The sequence below is a fragment of the Nelumbo nucifera genome, chromosome 5 (assembly GCF_055504915.1).
Source record: "Nelumbo nucifera cultivar China Antique chromosome 5, China Antique-T2T, whole genome shotgun sequence".
Classification (NCBI taxonomy): Eukaryota; Viridiplantae; Streptophyta; class Magnoliopsida; order Proteales; family Nelumbonaceae; genus Nelumbo; species Nelumbo nucifera.
Genome location: NC_142653.1, coordinates 7,030,001 through 7,047,971, shown reverse-complemented (window position 1 = coordinate 7,047,971; position 17,971 = coordinate 7,030,001). Strand labels below are relative to the sequence as shown.

The window sequence follows — 17,971 nt, the reverse complement described above, 5'->3', positions numbered from 1 at the left end:
TTAACAACTATCTGTACTGCCATCCAAATTTCTCTCACAAAAGGGCAGAAAAAGAACATGTGGGTTACTGTTTCTTTTTCTTGATTACAAAGTTAACAGTCCTGTTCTCCTACTGTGATATTTTCAAGTTACCCTTTCTTAGAATTTTACCTCCTCCCTCATATGCTTTCCTTAGGAAAAGTTTAAATCAGTATGGAACTTTTGACTTCTATATCGAACCCTAGTTTATCATAGAACTTGATAAAAAATGATAGTTAGATAAGATGATTTAACTATGTATTTTCATGAGTGTGTTTTCTTCCATAACAGTTGATCTCTGGTAATTGATTTGCTTGTGGTAATCTAAATAATATGTTGAACCAGTTCAAGCTCAAATATCTCATTAATTAAGCTGTTGTTCCAATTTCCATCTTGCAACAACAATTCTTGTTTGCTTCCATATTAAAATCTTTCTTTACTTCAAAACAGTCACATTTTGACCTGGGAAATAAATTTGCACATGCAGCATTCTGTACTTTATGTCATGATATCAATGGTTGCAAACATTACAAGCGTATTGCAAGGACAATTTTACCGGATTATATTAAGTTCATGTAAGGTTTCATTAGTTATTCAGGTTTACATGTCTATGGTTATCCCTGCTGTCTCTTTTCTCAATCAATCCAAGTTATTGAAAAAATGTCTCATTGTTAAACTTTAAGTTTTGATAAATTAACCTTCTTAGTCTAGTGAATGAACCACTGGGGACTAGAATTCTTTGGATTTTTTTTTTTTTTTACTTCAAATCCCAGCTCTATTGTGGGGCTTCATTTTTTTGCATTCTTGCTCATCTCATGCAAGAATGAATTAATTAAGTGTTTGGCTATAAAATTTTGTTGTGAAACAAGCCATTGGCAAAAAATAAGGCAAGCCTGTGACACAAAAAATAGTCATGTGATGAGTTACCGCTCACCTCGGAAGCCCCTTCGAGGGTGGCTTAACCTCCTGAAACAGAAGATGGGGGTGGGGGGGGGGGGGAAGAGAGGGGAAAGGTAGGAAGAAAATGACTCAGAGAGAGATGAAAGGGATATTCATTCACGCCACTTATTACATGATCAAGGCCTTATATAGCTGGCCTACATGTATGCAATCATGGAGAGAATATTTTCTGGTGGTAGTGTAACTAACTCTGGGAGGCTCTGCCGCGTGTCATGCTAGCCTTTCTGTCTTCTAGTGAAATGTTGTTTGGCGGTGGCCTGCTCCACTCCTATAGTTGGGTTCGGAGGGAGTGTTTGGGTCCCAACAATTCCTCCCCTCTTAGCATTGACCTTGCCCTTAAGGTCTAGGTTTGGAAACCTCTCGTTCAGCCTCAGATAAGGTTCCCAAGTGGCATCATCTGGAGGAAGCCCAGCCCATTCTACCTTGGCTTCTGGCACAACCTGACCACCTCGTCGAACCCAACGGAAATCCACAATTCTGATAGGCTCCGTGTCAATGTCCCCTTCTTCAGTGAATTGGGGTAAGTTGGGTGAGACAGGTGTTTGATTTCCCACCGCCTTCTTAAAAAGTGAGATGTGAAACACTGGATGAAGCTTTGAGGTTCCAGGGAGGTCCAACCGATAAGCAACAAGGCCCATTCTCTCCAGAACCTTATAAGGCCCATAATACATGGGTGCTAGCTTGTGCCAAGCCCGTCTTACTACCGAGATTTGGCGGTAAGGTTGGAGCTTAAGGTAAACGAAGTCACCCACCTGAAATTCTAATGGGCGGTGGTGAGTGTCATAGCGGGCCTTCATTCGCTCTTGGGTTTTTGTCAAGTTGGACTTAAGCAATCTAAGAATCTCGTCTCTCGCAAGTAGACGGGTCTCTACTTCTACCACCTTGGATGACCCATATTAAGGTAATATGGGAGGAGGTTCTCTGCCATATAGAGCTTTGAAGGGTGTCATTCCAGCAGCTGACTGATAAGTCGAATTGTACCGGTATTCTGCCCACGGAAGCCAGTGAGCCCACTGTCGAGGCTTTTCCCCTATGAAACATCTAAGGTAGGCTTCCAAGCAACGATTAAGAACTTCAGTCTGCCCATCAGTCTGTGGGTGATAACTTGTGGAGGGGTGCAATTGGGTTCCTTGCAACCGAAAATATTCCTTCCAGAATGAACTCAGGAAAGCAGGGTCCCGATCTGAGACAATGGATCTTGAGGTTCCATGCAGCTTGGCGACGTCCCAGATGAAGATGTCAGCCACCATTGTTGCGTGTAAGGGTGAGGTAATGTAGAGAAGTGGTTGTACTTGGTGAGATGATCAACCACTACCATGATAACCTCCTTTCCTGCAGAACGAGGAAGACTCGTGATGAAGTCCATGGAAAGGTTTTCCCACACTTGATCTGGAATCTTGAGGGGTTGTAGAAGGCCAACGGGAGACTGTGACGAGTATTTCTGCTATTGGCAGGTTTGGCATTCGGATACATAGTGCAATACATCCTTACGCATTCCTACCCAATGATAGTGGCTACTGAGCCTCTTTAGGGTCCGTAGCACCCTAATGACCTGCAACTGCGGATCATACCTGGCTTCTTGCCGTATAGCTTCAAACAAAGGGAAGTTGGGCTGAGAGCAGGTCAGATGGGCTAACTCTTCTACTCGTGACAAGGCATCAGCTACTCTGTTTGCGGGCCCTGGCTTATATTCTATGAGGTAGTCAAAGCCCATCAATTTACTAAGCCATTTTTGTTGCTCCGGGGTGTGCACCCTTTGCTCTGCTATGTACTTCAAACTTCGTTGGTCTGTCCTAATAACAAATTGGCATCCCAATAGGTATGCACGCCACTTTTGCACTGCCATTACCACAGCCATCATTTCTTTGACATAAGTGGACTGACTTTGGTGAGTTGCTAAGAGAGCCTTGCTGAAATAAGCAATGGGTTGCCCCTTCTGCATCAAGACGGCCCCTACTCCTACACCCGACGCATCACATTCCACTTCAAAGGGTTGAGAGAAGTCTGGAAGAGTGAGGACTGGAGGGCTAGAAACTGTTGTCTTCAAGTCTTCAAAAGTCTGTTGGGCTTTATCAGTCCAACTGAAGGAATCCTTCTTTAACAGGCGCGTTAGAGGGGCGGCCATAAGCCCATACCCCTTAATGAAGCGCCTATAATATCCGGTAAGCCCAAGAAAGCCCCGTAGAGCCTTTACAATAGTGGGCTTGGGCCACTTCTGGATGGCGTCTACCTTTTATGGATCTGCCATGACCCGACCTGCTACAACCACATGGCCTAAGTATTGAATTTGTCCTTGTCCAAAGGAACACTTTGTCATTTTGGCATGTAACTGGTGCCCCCTTAGAGTTGAGAGGGTGAGTTTCAGATGTTTCATATGTGTGTCCCAATCCCTGTTGTACACCAGAATATCATCGAAAAATACCAGAATAAATCGCCTTAGGAATGGCCTGAAGATGTCATTCATGAGGGCCTGGAAGGTGGAGGGGGCGTTGGTGAGTCCAAAAGGCATAACCAAAAACTCATAATGGCCATCGTGGGTCCTAAAGGCCGTCTTGCGGATGTCAACCTAGTGGACCCGAATCTGATGGTACTCGGACCGCAGGTCTAATTTGGAGAACTCTCATGCCTCTCCTAACTCATCTAGTAGTTCATCAATGAGGGGTATAGGAAACTTGTCCTTCACGGTAGTCTGATTCAAGGCTCGATAATCTACGCAAAAATGCCAACTACCATCCTTCTTCTTCACTAAGAGTACAGGAGATGAAAAAGGGCTGGTGCTGGTCTGTATATGCCCTTTTTCAATAGTTCTCTCACTGCCTTCTCAATTTTCAGCTTCTGAAAGTAAGGTATCTATATGGCCTCACATTGGCCGGTTTAGAACCGGATACGAGAGGTATCTGATGATCATGAGCCCGGGGTGGAGGTAATTGGTTCGGCTCCTTGAATACATCGCCAAACTGGTCGAGTATCGATCTTAAGGCCTCGTGTTGGGCTTCTGTGGGGTGAACACAGCCCTGGTTGTCCAGAATTGGGATTGTGGGCCGAATGCCTAAGTGCATAAATATGGGTTGGCCAGCATCCTTGGAGGCCCGTATCATGGAGGCTAAAGTGTCACCTTGTGGAATAGGGGGCCGCACCCCTTGTAAATGACAAGTCTGGCCATCCTGGTGAAAATCCATTGTCATTTTGGCCCAATCACATAGAGCAGGGCCCAGGCCACGCAACCAATGAATCCCCTAAATAATATCAGCCCCTGAGAAATCCAATGGGTGGAGATCCACCACAAAATTATGGCCCTGTATGAGGATTTTTTCCTTCTTACATACACCATTACACGACATCTAACTCCCATTAGCCACATGGATTGAAAAGAGAGGAGTGGGTTGTATGGTCATACCTAGTTGCTTAGCCAAACGACAAGTGATGAAATTTAGGGTAGAGCCACTATCAATCAAAATCATCACGGTCCGGCCCACCAATCTTCCTTCTACGCGCATGGACTGAAGAGAGTTGAGGCCCCTGAGGGCGTGTAAGGAGATCTCGGCCCCGTTAGGTTCTGGTTCATTTGGAATCAGTTCACAGTCATTTAAGTGCTCTGGGTCTGTCTCTTCCGGCTCTTCCTCTGTCTATAGGAGAAACACCCATTGGACCCGGCATTTATGGCCCGGTCCAAACTTATCATCATAGTTATAACAAAGGCCTTTCTCGCGCCTGGCTTGCATCTCATCCCATGAGAGACGTTTGAAGGGCATAGTGGGCCGGGGCAATATGGGCTTCTGATGATCCCTAGCCGGTTTCATGCGCTGCTGATCGACCAGTGGAGGAGTCCTCAAATTCGGGTAGGTTGGTTTGCTAGCTCTACGAAGGTTGTCGATTCTTTCTTCCTATAGGCGAGCCAATCCCATCGCAGCCATGATAGTCTCCGGACAGAGAGCCCTCACCTCCAGACGGATATCCTCTCTAAGACCTCCCACAAAACATCGTACTAAGGATTTCTCTGGCCACCCGTGTACCCTAGTCGTCATCCGCTCGAACTCGAGCTGGTAATCTGCTACCGTTCCAGTTTGCTTCAACCGAGTGATAAGCTCGTCGTAGTCCATGAACACCGTCGGCCCAAAGTGGATGCACAAGGCTTCGGTGAACTCCGCCCAAGTTACTTGGGGATGATTCTGGCGATACCACTGGAGCCAAAGAATCGCGTCTCCTTCTAGGTGAATGGAGGCGATGGAGACGCGCTGGTGTGCGAGAGTTTGGTGGTATTCGAAATATCTTTCTGCTCGGAAGATCCAAGGAATGGGATCTCCACCAGAATAGTTGGGAAAGTTGATCTTAGTGACTTTTCCGGTGGGGTAATACCCTGTTCTTTGGCTATTGGAAGCAGAAGCTTCCGCTCCTGCTAGGTGACTAGTCTCGTTGGACTGTTGCTGAGAGGCGAAGCTGGAGACGACCACTTTGAGTTCCTTGAGTTTGTTCAACACCTGGTGGAATCCAACCTCAAGCTGGTCGACCCTATCATCCACGGTAGTGGAACATGTCTGTGGCATCGTGAAGCCTGGGATTTGGATAGCTTGGCTCTAATACCAATCTGATGAGTTACCGCTCACCTCGGAAGCCCCTTCGAGGGTGGCTTAACCTCCTGAAACAGAAGATGGGGGGAAAGAGAGGGGAAAGGTAGGAAGAAAATGATTCAGAGAGAGATGAAAGGGATATTCATTCACGCCACTTATTACATGATCAGGGCCTTATATAGCTGGCCTACATGTATGCAATCATGGAGAGAATATTTTCTGGTGGCAGTGTAACTAACTCTGGGAGGCTCTGCCATGTGTCATGCTAGCCTCTCTGTCTTCTAGTGAAATGTTGTTTGGTGGTGGCCTTCTCCACTCCTATAGTTGGGTTCGGAAGGAGTGTTTGGGTCCCAACATCATGCCTCGAGCAAAACTTTCAAGTTTCATTTTTTAGGGCATTTGGTATTGTAACAACACTTCTCTCTTCATCAAAGGCTACCACAATGGTCTTTGGTACCTGCAAAGATCTTGGCCGTGGATGATTGGAATCCGCTTCTCTAGCAATGGTAACCCATTATTTCTTGTTTTGGGATGCTTCAACAGATCTCAGAGCTCATGTTCTAGGTCTTTGTTGTGCTGCATGTTGGTTTTTGATCTTTGGTGTATATCCTACAATATGATGGTTTTTTATCAGAGCTCATCATTTTGGGGCGCTCTTATTATTGTTTTATGGTCTTAGATCTTTCCATGACAGTCGATGTATTTTAGGGTTTATGACTTGGTTTCTTGCTTCCAGATACGCTTTGATTGGGGTTTTTGAGTAATTGATTTTTCAGGTATCATTCTTTTCGCTTTTACATTGTTTCATCTCAAGGTCCTCCCCCCTGCAGCCCAATTCCAGGTTGTTAATATTCTGTTCTTTTTTTTTTTTTGATCAGCAAGGAAAGATTAGTTTTATTAATAATTGAGAGGAAAATAGTTACAGGATTACAGAAACCACAGCCATTCCTTCACAATGTGTTACAACAAGGCTCAGAAAAGTTGCTGCCTATAAACCCCCTGCTTTGCTAAAGAGTCAGCCATTCCATTTGCAGTCCTTCTGATCCACATGAAAGAAGCATTGAGATCCCTTTCTAGGCTTTCAATCTCTCTCAGGGAATGTCTATATAACCAAGGAGCATTACCCCTGTTGTTAGACCAAGAGATCACCAGTTTTGAGTCCCCTTCAATCTCCAGATTTTTAAAATCCGCTTGTTTGGCAAGTTTTAGACCCTGTAGAAGTGCTAGTAACTCAGCCTTTAATAAGTCACCTACCCCTATAGGTTCTGAATACATTGCCACCACTTTACTTGTTGAGTCTCTAAACACACCACCAATGCCTGCCAATCTCGGGTTACCCTTAGAGCTCCTATCAAAATTCAGCTTTAATTTGTTACGGGCTGGGGGCTTCCATTCCATCTGCATCATTTCTTTCTTTGTAGAAGACAAAGCCACTTCCTTCCAAGCCCAGGTTGTTAATCTCTTGTTGGTTAATTTTGTTTTTAAATATTATTAGAATACCCTCTTCCTCATAGTCTATAATTCTTTACTTCTTCCATTTTCTTCAATTAGACTCAAATGTTGTGTACCAATGAGCTTTTATACTTAAAAAAAAAAAAAAAAAAAAAAACACCAAGGGACCACTTTCCTTTTTTCTTGAAAGGGATGGCTAATCCTAGGTTTGAACTTAAATTTAAAAATAGAAACATGTAATTAGGTTTGTCTCGTACTTGGAAAGACCGACATATAGAGTTATTTTTGAAAAAGAAAGTGTGCTTGGTTTTACAACTCTAGATTCCATTATACATATCCTTCATGACATGTGGGAAATTTGATTCTCTTTATTGGGTTCTTCTCCAGGAGAAGAGCATTTTGCATAGTTTGGTATCTTGAGTTTTCTGTTCTTGAAACTGTTGGCATGTGGACATTTTCTAATGTACTAGCTTTTTTATATGTTCAGGTTTAGGAAGGTTTTTCCCTTGTAGGAGAAGGGAATAAGCTTTCTGGCTATCAGAAGAATTTCTGTAAGGGGATATTTAGGCTCTCTCTCTTTTTCTCTTTCTTCTCTTTCTCTCTTCTCTCTTTTCTCTCTATTAAGGCTCTTTCATTCTTTCATACAGGTTGATGATCTATTCGTGTAAACACTGAGGAGACTCTATAAAAGGATGTGGTTTGATGAGACAGTGAAAGCAACCACCATCTCAAAGTGTTCTTTTCCTTCCTTGGGTCATGGTCCATGGATGAGTGGTTTGCTAAATATACTTCAGAGTTTCTAAATATACTTTGGAGTTTCTCCATTGTTTTGAGAGAGTGTTAAGGACAACTCTGTTCCCCAAGGAGGTACCCAACTCGAGCTCTCTTGCTTCCTGCTCCAGTTTTTAATATATTGAAATAATTGTTACTAATTCCTTGTGGCTACTGGTGATAATTTCAATCTTCATGAATGAAAGAAGAAATAATGAAATTTTAATAAACTTTATGAAATTTCAAGAACTATTTCCATGTAGTAAATAGATTACTATTTGGAAATCTACTTGAATCTAATGCATTAGTTAAAGGAATCAAGCTAGTGGAAGTTAATAACCTGAGTCTGTAGCTCTGTATTATCTTCATTCAATTTAGCAACCATTTCGTCCATCAAACTCTACAAAGACATGAATGAAATGTGAGGTTCATAATCATAATATTTTTGGTAGACAATCATAATTTACCATAAAATATGAACCCCCAAACTTTAGTTTATGCTTACAGTTGAAAACAGTGATTGCTAGGACCAGCATTGGGTCCTTGCCCTTTTGTCAATGAAAAATAATGGAAACATGGGCATACAGGACATGAGAAATTTTCATCCAATATCCACAATAGTCCAGTTGCATGTGGGAGGTGACTCAGAAACCAAACCCCTTAGTGCATGCCAAATCCAGTACCTAGAGATGCATCTACTATGTTGAACAGCCAAAACCTGCTATTGAACAAGACAAATTAGTTTACTGGTTGGTTTAATTCATCTAACCCAACTCAGCAATAAATATTTAGTTTTGTTTTTTCTACTTTAGTTCAGGCTACATCAATCAAGATGACCTTCGTTCCATTACCCAAATTCTGAAATGTGGAACCAAAAAAATAAATAAATAAATAAAGGAACACCTATGACCTAATGGAGATATAAATAAAAATAAAGAATACAAGGTTGAATAAAGTCAGTAAAAACCTCAATGCAATGAGTGCCCAGTAAAGGAAAGGTGATTGCATCTCCTGAAGTGCGTAATCCGAAATTCAATAGATGCAGCAATAAAGGAAAGGAGAAAGTTCAAGATGAAGTCTCAGATTTAATAGTAGTGGTAGCGATTCAGATTCCTTTCAATATTTGAGCATGGGCAGTATTGATCAAAATTTGAGGATTGATATGAACAAGGTAGAGAGCTTCAACACAGAAGAGCTGTTTCTGGAAGAAAAAGAAGAGACTTTGATTCAAGGAAATGAAGCAAAGGAAGTTGAGCAGGCAGTATACTTAGTCAAAACTGAGTTGGTTGCTTCCCCTCCCTTCATTGAGGATTTTCCTCCAAACTCTTAGCAAGTACAGGGCATACAACTAGTGAGACAAGAGGCTACCAGGAAGGTTTGCAATGAGGTGCCAGAGTAGGGTGTATTAGAAAAGGAATTTGATGCAAACAGAGTTTTTACTTCCCCACTCCCACTTTGCAGCAGCCCAATTTAGGGGATAGGTCTACTGCGTTTACCTCCAACCAAGGGTCTTCCAGTCCCTCTGGAGACATTCCATTTTCACCGATTCCAGGTTTGTGCCCCTTCAGTTATGGTAGTGAGGGGGTGTGAAGGTGCGGTAGTAACTAGTAAGAATGGAAGAGAGGGAGATAGGAGAAGTAGAAATAAAAAAAAGGATATGGGCTTTAATTTGTGATTCATTCGAGGACCTCCAAAGAAAAGGAATAGTTTTTTTTTTTTTGATAAATAACCTCAATTCCATTAAAATAATGAATAGATACAAGAAGATCCCCTTAGAGGCGCGAGGAGCAGCCTCTCTAAACAGCAAATACACAAACTACAACAGAGAAAACATGAATGTTGAAATTAAAACAATAGTTACAATTGTGCCCAGAACAATGTTTCCCTATTTATCCCTTGTTTTGCCAAGACATCAGGAAAAGCATTAGCTGATCTCCCAACCCATTGTACTGTTATAGGCATATTTCTTGTCAGCCATTTGAATTTCTTTAACTCATTTTTGTAGCCCCAAGTGACATCCTCCGGTTATTTAACCAGTTCACCACTGTCTTAGAGTCTCCTTCAATCAGAAGCTGCTCCACGCCCACTTCTTTTGCAAGAAGTATTCCTTGTATTGCAGCTAACAGTTCTGCCCGGATGGAGTTCCCAACTCCTAAAGGGCCAGAGTAGATTAAGACAACCTCTCCAGCCTCATTCCTCAGTACACCTCCCATCCCAGAGGTACCCGAGTTACCCTGGCTACTCCCATCAAAATTCAGCTTCAAAGAACCAAGAGGAGGGGGGACCCAGCTAGTCACTGCCCTTCCCTTGTAGGAGGAACAGCTTGCTACCAACTTTCAATCCTTCCAACAATCAGTAAAAGTAAAATGGTTAAATAATTCTAGAGTCTTTAACCAATGTAATGACCTGGACAAAATGCAGTCCTTTAAGGTTTGACTGCTTCTTCCTTTTTCTTGGAAGAATAATAGGGGGAGAAGCACCTTTTAATAAATTATACATCATTTTTATGAAATAAATTATGCATTGCCAAAGTGTTATTCCAAGATTTCTTGATCTTCTTTTCATGAAAAAGAATATCTTAAGGACCATACATCCAGTTCCACACCTCTCTCATGAGCAACAGAATCTTTCATTAACAAAGGACAATGTTGTGTACAATACTAAGAATTTAATAACAAAAAAGGTCCACTCCACAAGTGGACTAGTTGAGTGACTAGACTTGGAGTCTTGGACTTTCTTCTAACACTAATTTCCCCTTGGTTTTCCAAGTTAAGGCTGTTTGGAGTGGAACAATACCATTTCCCACCCAAAATTAGGGCATTCTGTGGGGAGGCAATACACGAGAACATTAACACTTGTAAGGTTTTTTCTTGCTTTTATTTATCAGTGCTGTTCTTTTTTCTCATCTTTTATTAGGTTACAAGATCATTTTTGCCAAAGAAAACCTGCTGAAACAGAAGCAGTCATTAGCTACCTCTCACATGAGGGCATTACTTTCTTCCCATATTGTGTTGAGGGCCCGGGAATAGGATCTCGTCACGGGTCGGTCCACGGGGAAAACCTCCTGTTTTCCCTTGTTCCTTCCCGCTCTTGATGAACCTATCTTGGCGCCTCCTGGTGATTTGTTCAAGATATCACCAACTCTCCTAACTCACTCCTTAAACTGAATATTCGTTATCTCATTCAATAATGGGATCTCCTTAAATAGGAGATTACAAGAGTCCTAATCAAGGGAGTTTCCTTGCTGAATAGGGAGACTTCCAGTGCTATCTTGCTAAGGATAAGATAAGCTAATCCTAATCTGATAAGCTACTAACAAGATAAGATAAGAGATAAGAACAATAAGATAAGAACAAGCAAATGAGCTAATCTAATCTAGATAAGGTTGTTGTTGCCGAACTGGGTAGGATGAGTATCACTGAATCATTGTTGCTACTGGCGATGGGTCAGGTGCCTGTTGCTACCGGCGGCGATGGTACGTCTTCCCGAGGAAGGTGTCCATAACATTACTCCCCTCCTGGACTACGAGCTTGTCCTCAAGCTCGAACTCTAGATATGTGGCTTGGAACTCTGCCAAGGGGATCCATGTGGCTTCTGTTGATGGTAAATTACACCATTCCACCAAGACTTCAAGGGTTCCACGATTGAAACGGGAGCGGGTGACAGCTTTAGGTTGGGGGACCAGCTTCCCATCTTTCAAGGGTGGCAGGGAGGGAACTTGGTCCGGGGGAACACCCGTAAATGGCTTCAGCAAGGAGATGTGGAAGACATCATGAATCCGGCTGGTCTCAGGCAATTCCAGCTAGTAGGCCACACTGCCAATCCGTCTTAGAACCTTGTAGGGCCCATAGAACTTAGGGGCCAGCTTTGGGGCAGCCTTGTGGCGCAAGGAATGTTGCCGGTAGGACTGGAGCTTCAACCAAACAAATTGTCCTGGGTCGAATGACAGTTCCCGGTGGTGCTTGTCATAGTGGAGCTTCATGCGGAGCTGGGCCTGCTGTAAGCGAAGGCTGACGTCGGCTAGGAGGGCGTCGCGTTCTTGTAAGGAGTGATCAATTGCTTCCAAACAAGTAGAACCCGGCTCGTAGGACAGTAAGCGGGGAGGGTCCCTGCCATAAACGACGCGAAAGGGAGTCATGCCGAGAGAAGAATGGTAAGCTGTGTTGTAGCAGTACTCGCCCCAAGGGAGCCAATCCACCCACCATCGTGGTTGATCGCCTACGAAACAGCGGAGATACATCTCGATTGTGCGGTTAACCACTTCCGTCTGACCGTCGGTTTGTGGCCGGTAAGCTGATGAGTAGGCCAGGGTGGTGCCTTGTAGCCGGAATAACTCTTTCCAGAAGGCACTAGTGAAAACCGGGTCTCTATCGCTAACTATGGATTCTGGTATCCCATGTAAGCGAAAGACATGTGTAAAGAAGGCGAGAGCAACCGAAGTGGCACTGTACGGGTGTGATAGAGGAATGAAGTGGGCGTGTTTAGAGAAGCGGTCGACTACCACGAAGAGAACTGATTTGCCACCTACCTTGGGTAGTCCCTCAATGAAGTCCATGGAGACGTCGGCCCAGATCTGTGTCGGGATGGAGAGGGGCTGAAGGAGGCCTGCCGGGTGTAGGTTTTCCCATTTGTGCTGTTGGCATGTGCAGCAATTCTGGACAAAATCTCGAATAGAAGTCTTCATACCTCACCAATGGAAATCAGTTCGGACGCGGTGTAGTGTTTTTTGAATGCCCTCGTGGGTGGAGTTATGGATGCTGGTGATGATGGTGGGGATCAACGGGCAGTCTGGTGGAAGATGGACTCGTCCCTTATACAGTACCAACCCGTCTTAAAGTGACCAATTGGGGTCGGCGGTGCCGGACTGGATCTTCTGTAGCAAGAGCGACCATTCCGGGGACTGTGGTGCTGCCTTTTTAATGTCGTCAAATAGAGAGATTCGAGGTTGGGAAATGCTATACAGAACCATCGCGTCTTCATCTCGCCTAGACAAGGCATCAGCTACGCGATTTGAGGATCCTGCCTTATATTCCACCCGGAAGTCAAACCCGAGCAGTTTGCTAACCCAATGCTGCTGAGGGGAAGTGGTGAGACGCTGCTCTAACAGGTATTTGAGGCTGTAATGATCAGTTTTGACGACAAACGACCGCCCCCACAAATATGGCCTCCAGTGCTGGACGGCTCGGGCTAGGCCAATTAGTTCGCGCTCATAGGCTGGAAGCTTCAGGTGCCGGTCGGCCAGTCTGCGGCTGAAGAAAGCAATCGGGTGCCCTTGCTTCTGTAGTACGGCCCCGATACCCACTTCGGAAGCATCGCACTCGACTATAAATTTGAGGGCGAAATTAGGTAATTGCAAGACAGGGGTGGAAGACAGGGCATTTCTCAGTGTTAGGAAAGCTTCATCTGCTGCGTCGTCCCATCGGAAGGAGTTTTTCTTCAACAGGTTGGTTAACGGGGCTGCCAACACTCCATAGTTCTGTACAAATTTGCGGTAGTAACCCGTTAAACCGAGGAACCCACGTAAGGCCTTGGCTGATTGAGGTTTGGGTCATTCTTTTATAGCCTGAATCTTGGAACTATCAATTGTCACACCCTGCCCATGGATGACGTGGCCGAGATAAAGAACCTATCGCTCCCCGAAGGAGCACTTGGACCGTTTCAGGAATAATTTGTGTTGGCGTAGGAGCTCGAAAACGGTCCTCAGATGGTGGACATGCTCTACCCATGAATTGCTGTAAACGAGGATATCATCAAAGAAAACTAAAACAAATTTGCACAGATGGGGCTGGAATACCTCGTTCATTAGTGACTAAAATGTAGATGGGGCGTTGGAGAGTCCGAATGGCATGACTAAAAATTTGAAGTGGCCATGGTGGGTGCGAAAAGCAGTCTTCTTTACGTCACCGGGAGCCATGCGAACTTGGAAGTATCCGCACTTGAGGTCCAACTTAGAAAAATACTGGGCACCATGCAACTCGTCCAGCAGTTCGTCCACAACGGGAATAGGGAACTTATCTTTGCGTATGATTCCTTGGTTCAGCATCTCTGTACATTGTTTCTCTATCTCGTCCTTCTGTAAGTGGGGGTAGCGATAAGGCCGGACAACGACTGGTGCTGAACCCGCCACCAAAGGAATACGATGGTCGCAAGCTCGGGAAGGGGGGAGGCCCTTGGGTTCCTGGAACAGATCTGAAAACTCGGCGAGAAGTTTTTCCATGGCTGCTGGTTCTGTCTAAAGTGCATGGACCTATGGTGTCCTTTCTTTAACCCTGCAACCGTGCCATGAAATTGCTTCCCATTTAGGTGGAAGGTCATGGTGAGTGCGCTGAAGTCCCACAAAATCGGCCCTAGGGTAATTAACCACTTGACCCCTAGAACAATATCGAACCCATCCAATGAAAATACAAATAAATCAGCAAGAAACAGTTCAGAATTGACCTATACCGGCACGTCCTTACAAATTCCTGGACTGTGAACTCTCTCACCATTTGCGACGGCTACCTGTAGTCGTGGTCGAAGCTCCATTGGCAGCTTTAACTGAAGAGCGGCATATTCACTTATGAAGTTGTGTGTACTCCCTGAATCAACGAGAATGTGCACTGGTTGGCTTGTTATCTGTGCCTGTAACTGCATGGTCTGAGAAGTTTTAATGCCGGTGATCGCATGGAGAGAGATCTTTGGCTCGAATGTGACTAGTTCTTCTTCCTCCTCCTCTTGTTCATCGATGAGGAGTAGACCTGTTCATGGGTCGGGTAGCCCGACGGCCCGGCCCGCACCCCGGCCGGGCATGGTCATATAATTAGGTCCGCGGGCCTGACCTCGGGCTTAACACAGTAAGCCCGACTGTGTTTCGAGCCGGGCTCGGGATTTGTCAAAAAAGCCCGACCCGAGCTCGGCCCGGCCCGACTCAGTATTATATATTTTATAAAATATATAATATATATTTTATATATTATATAAAATATATAAATAATATAATATTTATTAAAATATATATTTATAATTTAATATATATATATATATATATTTTATTCTTTTCTTTATAATTTCAATCTATCTCTCTCTTTATTCAGCTGCTTCAACATTAATAATAATAACAATATAGGCTAAATTTCGGGCCCGGGCCCAAGCTCGGGCTTCGGGCTTTTTATGAGGGCCGGGCTCGGACCCAAATTGTAGGCCCGATGGTCGGGCCGGGCTCGGGCTCGGGCCTTAAAAAAATTTGTTAATACACAGTAAAAGCCCGGCCCGGCCCGGCCCGACCCATGAACAGGTCTAATGAGGAGGCAAAAAAGCCTCATGCATCTATGTCCTACCGAGTAGAGGTCATCACAGTTGAAACATTGGCCTCTTGCTCGACGTTCTGCCATTTTTGCCCTGGTCAGATGCTTAATGGGTGGAGCGGCCATGTTGCTACTTGTACTTGTCATTGGTCTAGAGGCGGTGGTGGTGGGAGATTTCAGTTCTCGACTGGTAGCAGAAGGGGGGGTCGTTGCTGCTGATCTTGGGGGTACCCATGAGTTCGGTGGACGACCCATATTAAAAATTCTGCGGCTGAGCTGCAGTTTGCGCTCGAACGCGCGAGCTAAGTTCATGGCTATGACCAAATTTGGGGGATTCTGCATCTCGACATCCACCCACAGGGGTTCTGATAGCCCTGCCGTGAACATATCCACTTGTTGGTCGGGTCGCACGGAGGATGCCCTCGCGAGAAGGGTTTGGAACTGTCGCTGATATTCAGCCACTGTGCCAGTCTGTTTAAGGTTAATCAGCTCACCCAATGGGTTGCTGGTCAGTGGGGGTACGAACCTAAGAAGGCAATAGGACTTAAACTGGGGCCAACTGAGCCCGGGTTCTTCTTGCTCTAACCGATAAAACCAAAGTTGTGCTTCCTCTGTTAAGTGAAAGGCGGCTAGACTTACCTTATCCCGGTCATCTGTCCGTTGGTTCCGAAAAAATTGCTCGCAGTGATATAGCCAGCCTAAGGGGTCTCCGTTGCCATTGTACGACGGGAATTCCAGCCTGCTGTACTTGGGATGACTGCGGTTCTTTGGCAAACGGACTGCTGCTCGCCGGAAGACTCTGGCAGATCTGGTCGGCGGCCATTGGCGGCTGTCCCTCCTTCAGAGTTCCCTTCCCTAGAAAGGAATAGCTCCGTCAGGCGTCGCAGCTCCCTCACTTCTTCTTTGATCTCACGGACTTCGGAGCTGGTCTCCACGAGTTGGTGCTCGAGGTCGTGGACCCTGGATGGTAGCTGCTCCAGATCACCCATGACGCCTTGCTCTGATACCAAGTTGTTGAGGGCCCGGGAATAGGATCTCGTCACGAGTCGGTCCACGGGGAAAACCTCCTGTTTTCCCTTGTTCCTTCCTGCTCTTGATGAACCTATCTTGGCACCTCCTGGTGATTTGTTCAAGAGATCACCAACTCTCCTAACTCACTCCTTAAACTGAATATTCGATATCTCATTCAATAATGGGGTCTCCTTAAATAGGAGATTACAAGAGTCCTAATCAAGGGAGTCTCCTTGCTGAATAGGGAGACTTCCAGTGCTATCTTGCTAAGGATAAGATAAGCTAATCCTAATCTGATAAGCTACTAACAAGATAAGATAAGAGATAAGAACAATAAGATAAGAACAAGCAAATGAGCTAATCTAATCTAGATAAGGCTGCTGTTGCCGAACTGGGTAGGATGAGTATCACTGAATCATTGCTGCTGCTGGCGGTGGGTCAGGTGCCTGTTGCTGCCGGCGGCGATGGTACGTCTTCCCGAGGAAGGCGTCCATAACATATTGTCCATAAAAATGCTGCTCGTGAGCATCTCCACATTTTCCTTCCTCTTTTATGGGGCCAAGAGAAGAAAGAAGGGTTAAAGATTGTGCTTACTTCTGCTGGCATATCCCAACTAGACCCAAATAAAGATAGAAGCCAAGCCTAGAGCTCTGCAGTGACACTACAAGATAAAAATAGATTATTACAATCCTCACTATGAGATCTGCAAAGAATGCACCAGTTTGGTGAAATACAAAGGATGGGTCTTCTCTTTTGTAGGTTGTCCATCGTGTTTACTTTACCATGCCACACTTCCCAGCACAAAGCCATAACCTTGGGGGGGACCGGCCTACACTAGACTTCTTTGGAAGGGAAACTCTGATGAGAGGGAGATTGGCAGACGAACTTGAAAAGGGAGCCACAAGAAAAAGACCCTTTGGGGTGAATGGCCTAAATCCTTTTATCAGGTTTCGAGGGATCCAACCAAACCTTATCAAGGAGACATAGAAGAGTAGGCAAACACTCAATTTCCTCATCCCTTAATCCTCTACGAAAACCAAAATCCCAAGACAAAGATGGTAAGAATAAATTCGACGGAAGGAATTTTGAGATCACCTCATTTTTACACAAGGAAACAAAATACAACGAAGGAAAAAAGTCTTTCAAAGGGAGATTTCCAACCTAAATGTCCTCCCAAAACCGAATAGAATTACCTGAACAAGCATCATACCTGACACAGCTAAGGAACTACGGAAGAATTTTGTGAATTGCTTTCCAAGGTGTGGCTAGGTTAGCCCTCCTTGATGCACCAGCATCCCAACCACTCTCTGAACATCCATGAATACTCTTCACTACTTTGTGCCAGAGTCTATCCCGCTCCAAAGGCCATCTCCACAACCACTTCCCTAATAGAGCAGAGCTCTTTTTAAGCACATTCCCGAGCCCTAATCCTCCCTCCTCTTTGCTTCTACCCACAACCCCCCACTTAATTAAATGGTTTTTTTTACCTTCTCCCGATTCCCACAGAAAATCTCTCATCAATTTTTCTAACTTATTTGCTTCCCTAGACGATATCCTAAAGACAGAGAGATAATAGGTAGGTAGATTCATGAGGGTAGCTTTTATCAAAGCGATCCTCCCACCCAAAGAGATATAATTTTTCTTCCACACAGCTAGTCTCTTTTCTAACTTCTCCAAGATTGGGGTCCAGAACCTACTCTCCCTAGGGTTTGCTCCCAACGGAAGCCCTAAGTAAGACAAAGGCCAGGAGGAAATGGAGCACTCAAGACAGCTTGCAATCGCCTCAATCTCCTCAAAAACTAAATTTACTCCGGCTATGCAGCTTTTTCCTAGATTGATTTTCAAATTAGAGACTCCTTCAAAAACTGTAATCAATTCTTTCAAATTTTCCACCTCCTCACTGAAACC

The 17,971-nt window shown here is 44.7% G+C and overlaps 1 long non-coding RNA gene across 1 annotated transcript in view; it reads left to right on the top strand.

Annotated features, from left to right (window-relative positions):
- The first annotated feature begins 408 nt into the window (after positions 1-408).
- Positions 409-17,971, top strand: part of LOC148791202 (uncharacterized) — a 24,565-nt gene continuing 7,002 nt past the window's right edge. Inside the window, exons 1-3 of the long non-coding RNA XR_016075884.1 lie at positions 409-593; positions 7,486-7,549; positions 7,646-7,865. This is a non-coding gene — a long non-coding RNA (uncharacterized LOC148791202). The remainder of the gene's footprint in view (positions 594-7,485; positions 7,550-7,645; positions 7,866-17,971) is intronic.